The sequence below is a fragment of the Crocuta crocuta genome, unplaced genomic scaffold (genome assembly GCF_008692635.1).
Source record: "Crocuta crocuta isolate KB4526 unplaced genomic scaffold, BGI_CrCroc_1.0 scaffold121, whole genome shotgun sequence".
Classification (NCBI taxonomy): Eukaryota; Metazoa; Chordata; class Mammalia; order Carnivora; family Hyaenidae; genus Crocuta; species Crocuta crocuta.
The window spans coordinates 4,584,517-4,593,647 of record NW_027528608.1 but is presented as its reverse complement, the minus strand read 5'-3'; the positions used below and the strand labels follow the sequence as shown (position 1 = coordinate 4,593,647).

Here is a 9,131-nt window from a genome sequence, read left to right as displayed (position 1 = left end):
GCTGTCAGCGCCCTCGGGGCGACCTTGGCAGCCACCGCCGCTCTGGGCCTCAGCTTGTCTTTCCCTGCAACAAGGCAGCCACTTGGTCGGCCAACCTATGCCTGGAAGTGACTGGGGTAAAGAGGCCGAGCTCCCCGTTCCCTGGCCTGCTTCCTTCGTCCGTTCGTTCGTTCATTCATTCATTCATTCAACACCTTCCACATCCCAGGTGTTCCAGGTGTTGCAGATATACAAGTAATAAACACATACATAGGGGCTCCTGGGTGGCTCAGTCGGTTAAGCATTCGGCTTCGGCTCAGGTCATGATCTCACGGTTCGTGGGTTAGAGCCCAGCGTCGGGCTCTGTGCTGACAGCTCAGAGCCTGGAGCCTGTCTTCAAATTCTGTGTGTCCGTCTCTCTCTGACCCTCCCCTGCTCATGCTGTCTCTCTCTCAGAAAGAAATAAAACATTAGAAAAATAATAAACACATACATAGTTGGTCATAGGCTGGTAAGTGCTACTGAGAAAAGGAAAGCTGGAAAGGGTGCCGGAAATTGGGGTTGCAATTTTGAATAGCATGGCCAAGGGAAATGACTAATGAGGAGACTTTTTGAGCAAAAACCTGAAGAAGGTGNAGATGTCCGGGGGTGGGGTGGGGGGTGGGGGTGGAAGTGTTCAGGCAAAGGGAAGAACAACTGGAAAATTCCCCAGCGAGCATGCTTAGGTGTTTCAGAAGCGGAAGGAGGCACTTGTGGCTGGCGTGGAGTGAATGAAAGAGAAGTTGAGATCAGAGAGGGAAGGAAAGCAACAAGACCACAGAACTTACAAGTCCTGGTGAAAACTTTGGTTTTCTGAGAGAGAGGAAAGCCGTCAAAGGGATCTAATCAGCAGAAAGACATCATTTGACATGTTTTACAAATTACAGACCCACAAGGTAACAGGAATGGAGGTGAAGATAACAGACAGGAGACTATTGCGACGATGCAGGCCAGGGATGAAGGTGGCTTGGGTCAAGGTGGTAGGAGTTGGGTATGGTGATCTAGACACACTGAAGAACTGAGAGACAGAAAAAGAACAGCCAAGGGTAACATCCAGTTTTTAACCCAAGTTCCTGGAAAAATGGAATTGTCATTGCATCTTGGAGAAATGAAAATTTGTGGGGGGGCGGATATCACAAACCTTATTAGACATCTAAGTGTAGGTGTTGCGTTGGGTATTCATGACTGGAGTGCCGGGAGAGAAGGTTCCAGCTAGAGGAAAGACTTGGGAGTCATTAGGGAATAGATTGCACTTGAAGTCATGAGCCTAGATGAGAATGTGGATGAGACAGAGTAAATACAGCCAGAGAGGAGAAGAGGTCCAAAAACTGGGTACTCAAATTGAGCTTCTCCATTGCCTGGTTCCCCCTAGAAAGGCCAACCATCCAGGAATGTGTCGTGTCCTGCTGCCACCCTCGGCCTAGCTCTTCCTCCAGCCCACCTCCTAGCTCCACGCAGTCGCTGTCACCTCCGACCTCTGCAAATGGCTTCTCTCTTCCTGCTCAGAAATATTTGGGGTTGTAAAGGTGAAGAAGGAAAACAGGCAAAGGCTGAAGACCAAAGGAATGAGGAGTCAACAGGACTTTACAAGGAACAGCCCTCTCCACATGGCCCTCGTTTGCCCTCAGTTTCAGGTCAGCTGTCAGCTCTGCGGTTTAACTGAGCTTCCCATACTCAGCACACCCCTGACGTGCTGAGCAGCACCTGTCCTACCGGGGTCCCTAAGAAATACTCCAGCCATGCAAGCAAGCTGTCTATACAGAATAGCACTCCCGGCCCTAAATCCTGCGTTTTGTAACCTCATCCAAAAGGAAGGCCAGTCTCAGTAGCCATTGCCCCATCATCCCTTGCCCTATGATTCTCCTATGCCCTTAGCCCAATAGTAGCCGCTGACTCCCTGTTTCTAGTAGGCTCTTTTCGGTGACCACGGTAGATGTCTGTTGTCTTTATCCAGAACCACTACATTCCATCCTTGGGTTTCTTCCTCTGCCTCCCTGATTGCATCAGAGATAAGCCAGCAGAACAAGTGGCAGCAGGAGAAATTCCATGTAGTGTTAAGTTGCCTTTCTGAAAGAGTAGACCTGAGGATCAGTGCCTGGTGTCAAGGAAGGCAATGCAGAGAGTGAACCCCAGAGAAGTGCCAGAGTCGACACAGGGCCCCAAGTTCCTGGGGCTAGGCTTTTAGGTTTTATGGGTGTTCACCTAAGCACTGCCACACTGTCTTCTCTAATGTCTCCCGGCCACTTGAAACCCACAGGTGCTGCTTTGGCTACTGAAGAAGAGGCTGGAGGTAAGGCCCGATGATTGCGGTTTTGAAGATTTCGTCTTTTTTTTTTTTTTAGTTTATTTTATTTATTTAGAGAGAGACAACAGGGGAGGGGCACAGAGAGAGAATTCCAAGCAGGCTCTGTCTGCTCTGTCAGCACAGAGCCCGATGCAGGGCTGGATCTTATGAACTGTGACATCACGACGTGAGCGGAAATCAAGCGTCAAACGCTTAGGCTTAGCCTAGTGAGCCACCCAGGTGCTCCTTTGTCTTTTTCGCCTCCAGCAGCTTGGCCTCTGTGATTCCCAGCAGGTTCAATTACTCCAGATTCCCCCCAATATTCCCAAAATATTTGGGGGAAATATAGAAAATATATTGCTATCCTGAGGGCCATAAGGAAAGAAAACAAATAGGAGTAGACAAAGGAGATCACTATTACTTGACAGCCATTCATCATGCAACTACTAACATGGTTACTACTTCCGCCAGTTTACTGTGTTTGGAGCTCAGCCGCTAAATGCTCTCCCGTACAAGCCTTATCAGCAGCCCTATTATCCTGTTGTCCTCCCCATTTAACAGACAGGTTGTGGGGCCCCTGGGTGGCTCAGTCGGTTGAGCGTCCGACTTCGCTTCAGGTCATCCAGGTCATGATCTCACCGTTGGTGGGTTCGAGCCCCGCATCGGGCTTTGTGCTGACAGCTGGCTCGGGGCCTGGAGCCTGCTTCAGATTCTGCGTCTCCCTCTCTCTCTGACCCTCCCCTGCTCACGCTCTCTCTCTCTCAGAAATAAATAAAACATTAAAAAAGATTTAAAAAAAAAACCAGACAGGTTGAGAAATCTGAAAACAGCCATTCTGTTGCTAAGTGGAAAATCAATCCAAGTTTGCCTGATTTCCGAGCCCTTTTAACACAATGCTGTCCTGCCTGCCACGTTGTGGCAATTCCCCAGGGCTCAGTTCTATTTTAACATCAATTAAGCCTCTGTGATATTAATTCTGATTGACAGGATAGAGCTTTACAAGTGGAAATGGCTAGGAATGGCGTCTCAAACAGAAAGGACAGCAGCATGGGAAAAGGCAGAGAGCTAGGAAAATTCAGCCGCGGTGTTAACAGCGGTCCCTGTGGGCCGATCTAAGGATTTGCACACTGCCGCAGGGAGAAACCCACGAGGAAAGGTGCATGTGTGGGAGGGTGATCAGTCGCTGGACTGTCAGGTTGGCATCTCTGATCAAATCTTGGGGGATGGCTTGGGATTTGGAAAAATGTCAAAGTAAGGTTAATTTTACATTCTCACAAAAACTAAATCTACGACCATGACCACCATTGCTACCATATGCTGTGCCAACCCCTGTCTGCAACCACCCAGAGTATAGTGTTCAGATACCTGAGGATCCTGGGGGCAGTGAAGTTTGGAGGGTTTGACTAAACAGCAACAAAAAGAAAATCTGGCTCAGAAAGTTCAAGTGACCCTGCTCAACCCTGGGCACCTTCAAGGGCCCTGAGCAAGACAGACTGCTCCAGGAGAGTGGATTTGACAGAGGAGGCAATATCGGAAGTCAGAGGACAGTCCCATCTCTGCAGAAGGATCTAGTTTCAGAGCCTAGTGTAACCTTGGAAAACCAGTTGGCTCCCAGTGAATATTTGTGAAACTAGCACAGCTCCAAATAAGAGCCCTGTTCCACAGATGGGGAAACTGAGCCATGAGCATTTAGATATGTCGGGCAGGAGTCAGGCAGGACCTGGAGACAGGGGATCACCCGCGTAAGGTCGGATGTAGGGCGGGGGAGCGGACAGGAGGGGAGAGCGCTAGTTCTGCGGCTGAGTTGAAACAGCCCCCGGGAGGGCGGGGGCGGGGCGATGCACGCGGAGGAATTTCGTGGAGCTGCTACGGGGACATTCGCCCACAGGGATGCTGAGTCACGGCGACCTGGCGAGGGATACAGAACAGCGCCTCCAAAGACCTCCACGGAGCTCCTAGCGCTGGACCCACTCTCGAGAGAGGGCTGTGCGCACGAAATTGGGCGCGGGCAGGGCGGATTCGGCGCAGGTTGGGGGCGCTGATGCGCACGCATCTGCGTGTGGGCCCGCACGTCCAAGGTGCACGTGTGCGCATGTCCCCGCGCTGGGTCGGGTGCTGGGGTGCAGAGAGAACTAGCAAACGTCTCGGTCCGCACGTCTGGGATGACGTGTGCGCGCATGTGCGCAAAGTCTGAGCGAGAAGGACATGCGCATGCGCACGCGAGCGAAAATCGTGAGTGAGGTCGTCAGCGCCCCCAGCAGGCCATGAGCTCGTCCTGCGTCGCGGCTTTTGCTTGCGGCGTTTTTTGTCCCTTCGGGATGTCGCCCCCAGATTTTCCCTATGACTCCATTGTTAGGTGCTTTTAAAAAAATCCCGTGCCTCCCAGAGGCGTGTTTCCACGAGAATGGAAAACTCTAGAGTTTGTAAAAAGCTGCATAATTCTACCCGCAGTTCCTAACGTCAGTCTCACCTTGCAGTTCCAGTACAAACTCTCGTTATCATGTCTTGGTCTTTTATTATTATTTTTAAATGTTTTATTTATTTCTAGGAGAGAGAGAGAGAGAGACAGCGTGAGCAGGGGAGGGTCAGAGAGAGAGGGAGTGACAGACTCTGAAACAGGCTCCAGGCTCTGAGCTGGCAGTCAGCACAGAGCCCGACGCGGGGCTGGAACCCACGAACCGCGAGATCATGACCTAAGCGAAAGTCGGACGCTTAACCGACTAAGCCACCCAGGCGCCCCTGTCTTGGTCTTTTATTTTGAGTGAGAGCTAATTTTAAGTCTGGTTATCTATTTTTATTTGGCATTAGAATTTGCTCAGTGATTTGCACATCAACACCTGTTTAGTCTGGCTCCTCTGGAATTGCTGCTTGCCGTTCTGCACCCTGGCCATGTGGCCGTGAACAGGACTTGTTCCTTGCTCTCGTGAGGCCTCCCTTCTAGTGAGAGGGGCAAAGGCAAACATGGTTTCAGGGAAGCTGTAAGTGCTATAATGAAAAACAACCCAGATAGAGGTTGGGCTCTGGCCCAAGAGAACAGATGGAGGCAGAAGCAGAGAGCATTTGTGGGAGCAGCAGACAGGTGGGCACTGGGGGATGTTGATGGTAGCAGAGGTGTATGGGAAACCCTGAGGCCAGAGAGGGGATGACCAGGTTGTTGGCAGCATTTAAGAACATGATAAGGGGCGCCTGGGTGGCTCAGTCGGTTAAGCGTCTGGCTTTGGCTCAGGTCATGATCACTCGTTTCGTGAGTTCAAGCCCCATGGTGGGCTCTGGGCTGACAGCTCGGAGCCTGGAGCCTCCTTCAGATTCTGTGTCTCCCTCTCTCTGCCTCTCCCCTGCTCGTGCTATGTCTCTCAAAAATAAGTAAATGTTAAAAAAATTAAAAAAAAAAAACACGATAGAACTCAAATGCGCTTTAGGGGCATCTGGGTGGCTCAGTCAGTTAAGTGTCAGACTCTTGATTTCAGCTGGGGATGTGATCTCGAGGTTGGTGAGTTCGAACCCTGCATCAGGCTCCACACTGACAGTGCAGAGTCTGCTTGGAATTCTGTTTCTCTCTGCCTCTCTGGTTGTGTGCTGTCTCTCTCTTTCAAAAATAAATAACCTTGGGGCGCCTGGGTGGCTTAGTCGGTTAAGCGTCCGACTTTCGCTTAGGTCATGATCTCGCGGTTCGTGGGTTCCAGCCCCGCGTCGGGCTCTGTGCTGACTGCCAGCTCAGAGCCTGGCGCCTGTTTCAGTCTGTGACTCCCTCTCTCTCTGACCCTCCCCTGCTCACGCTGTCTCTCTCTCTCTCTTAGAAATAAAACATTAAAAATAAATAAATAAATAAATAACCTTAAAAAGAATTCAAATGCCTTTGTAATGATAGGCTTATAAGACTTGCTGGAAGAGGAGAGTAAAGGAAAGAGGAATCAAGAATGAATGTCTTCTAAGATTCTACCAGAGTAGCTGGTAGATGGATGGTGGCCTCTTAACAAGGATGGGAAAGATGGGGTTGTCTGCCCTAAAAGACTGAGTTTTCTTCTCCAAGGAAGGCATTCCGATGGCCAAGAGATACATGAAATGATGCTCAACGTCACTCATTATCAGGGAAATGAAAATCAAAACAATATTAGTTCATATCTGTCTGACTAAAATAAAAAACAAGTGTTGAACATGCAGAGAAATAGAGACTTTTGTGCACTGTTGGTGGGAATGCAAACTGGTGCAAACACTGTGAAAAACAGGATGGAGCTTCCTCAGAAAATTAAAAATACAACTACCCTGTGCTCCAGTAATCACACTACTCGGTATTTACCCAAAGAATATGAAAACAGTAATTCAAAGGGATACATCCACCTGTATGTTTATTGCAGCATTACTTACAGTAGCCACATTCTGGAAGCAACATAAGTGCCCATGAGTAGATGAATGGATGAAGAAAATGTGCTATTTCTATATACTGTGGAGTATTATTCAGCCATAAAGAATGAAATCTTGCCATTTGCAACAACATGGATGAAGCCAGAGAGTATGATGCTAAGTGAGATGAGCCAGCCTGAGGAAGACAAATACTGTATGATTTCGCGCATATGTGGAATTTAAGAAACAAAAACCAGACTCTTAACCGTAGAGAACAGATGGTGACCAGAGGCAAGGTGGGTGAGGGGATGGGTGAAATAGGTGAAGGGGATTGAGTACACTTGATGTGCACGGAGTATAGAATTGTTGAATCACTATATTGTACACTTGGAACAAATATAACACTGTATGTGAGCTACACTGGAATTAAAATAATTTTACTTCTTTTTTTTTTAATGTTTATTTTTGAGGGAAGGGAGAGGCAGAGGGTGAGAGAGAGAGAATCTGAGGCAGGCTCTGTGCTGACATCAGAGAGTCTGATGCGGGGCTCGAACCCATGAATCGTGAGGTTAAGACCTGAGTCAAAGTTGGAGGCTTAACTGACTGAGCCCCCCAGGTGCCCTGGAATTAAAATAATTTTAAAGAAGATATTAAAAAATAAGTAAAAGACTGAATTTTAAGAGCAGAACTGCATCTTCTTTGTAGCCCTGGCTCCTAGCAAGGGCCTTGCCCTTAGGTGACTTTATTCAATTAAAAAAAAAATTTTTTTTGGGAGAGCACAAGTGGTGGTGGGGGGGGGGGGGCAGAGAGCGTAGGGGACAGAGGATCCGAAGCAGGCTTTGCCCTGACAGCAGCGAGCCCGATGTAGAGCTTGAACTCACGAACCGTGAGAGCATGACCTGAGCCCACGTTGGACGCTCAGTCGACTGAGCCACTCAGGCGCCCCAGCCCTGAAGTGACGTTAGATGTGGAAATGAACAGGACACTCCTTCTCCTCACTTAAGCCCACCTCCCAAACTCAGCCCCCAATATTAGCCACATCCAGGGGCAGGAGGTCCCTCAGCATATGTGGCTGGGAGGCAGCCAGTCACGCTTTCCACATTTGAGGCTTTTTGACATTTGAGAAGCCGGCCATTGGAAGGGTTTATTTCCTCCGTGTCTCCAGATCAGGAAGCAGTCACGCAGTGGCCACACAGTGCACATAGGGCCATCCTCTCACAGTGCTATGATTGGCACACCGTGTTTCAGCTACACTTTTTAAAAAATTATTTTTTTAAAGTTTCTTTTGAGAGAAAGAGAGAGTGGGGCAAGGGCAGGGAGAGAGGGAGAGAGAGGATCCCAAGTAGGCTCTACACTTTGGGGCCTGAACTCACCAACTGTGAGATCATAACCTCAACCAAAACCAAGAGTCAGACACTTAACCCGCTGAGCCACCCAGGCACCCACCTACGCTCTGAACTAGATACCCTACTTTCCCAGGGGCCCCCAGGTGGAAAAGGAGGGTCCCCAGCCTCACAAAGCCCCTGCTGCTGCTCAGGTGTCCCATCTGTTGAGCTCTCCACTCACCCATCCGGCACACAGCCCGGCCACAGAACTCTTCTGTCCCCGCCACCGCTGTGAATCGAAACCAGTGAGCAGCACCAGGTACTGGCGGTAAACAGCATGCTTGAATAAAACGCTAGCGTTTCAATAGGTACTTCTAGTGTTTCCTATCACACGCATGCAACATAGCTGCTACTAAGTAACCTTGTCCTGAGGTGCGCTTAGAAGGCTCTGGGTCTTGGTCCCCAAGCTCACCTTCTAGGCATCTCAGCAGAAGGAAGCCTTAGTATTTACACTGGTAGGTTATAGATTAATGCTCATATCTTTTCCCCGAGGTCATGAAAAAAAGCTTCAAGTACCGCCTTGCTGTAAATGAAAAGTTGAACTTCCCCTGTGACAGCCCCCCGCCCCAGCTTTGTGGCTCCCACTGCACAAGCTTCCCATCTGCTTAGCAGGACGGCGTCCTCCAAGGAGATCAGTCCTTGTCCCTGTGAGGTATGATCTTTGCCAAATATGGGGTCCCTGGCGGAGCAGGGGGAGAGCTCTTCCCGGGGTCTGCTCCTTGGAAAGGCTGGTGGGGCAGTTCACGGTGCCCCTGGCAGGTGGATCGTGGGTCCTGGCTCCTCCACCACGACATTGGCTCTGTCCTCACAGAGGTCTGCCCCAGCTTTGGCCGTGGGGAAGCTGGCTGGGGACGGGTGGAAGTTGTCTGCTTCCTACCCCCCCCCCCCCCCCCGGGCTCATCCCGACACTCCCAAGGTTCTTTCCTCTTGCAAAAGGTCGCAGGATCAGAGGGCGACCTGACCTCAAAAGCAATGTGGGCGCAGCTTTTCAAAGGAATGAATCAGGCAGGGCTTCTCACAGGTCTGCTGCCGTTCATTTTAAACAGAGATACAAGGTATTATTAAATGTATATTTTTAATAAAGCCAATAGTTATTTTACTTA

At 49.7% G+C, this 9,131-nt stretch overlaps 1 long non-coding RNA gene across 1 annotated transcript; it reads left to right on the top strand.

The window, feature by feature from the left end:
* Positions 1-1,400: 1,400 nt before the first annotated feature.
* Positions 1,401-8,668, top strand: LOC144223866 (uncharacterized). Its single transcript, XR_013332851.1, has 3 exons — positions 1,401-1,652; positions 2,276-2,308; positions 8,521-8,668. It is a non-coding gene; the product is annotated as an uncharacterized LOC144223866 (long non-coding RNA).
* The last annotated feature ends 463 nt before the right edge of the window (positions 8,669-9,131 follow it).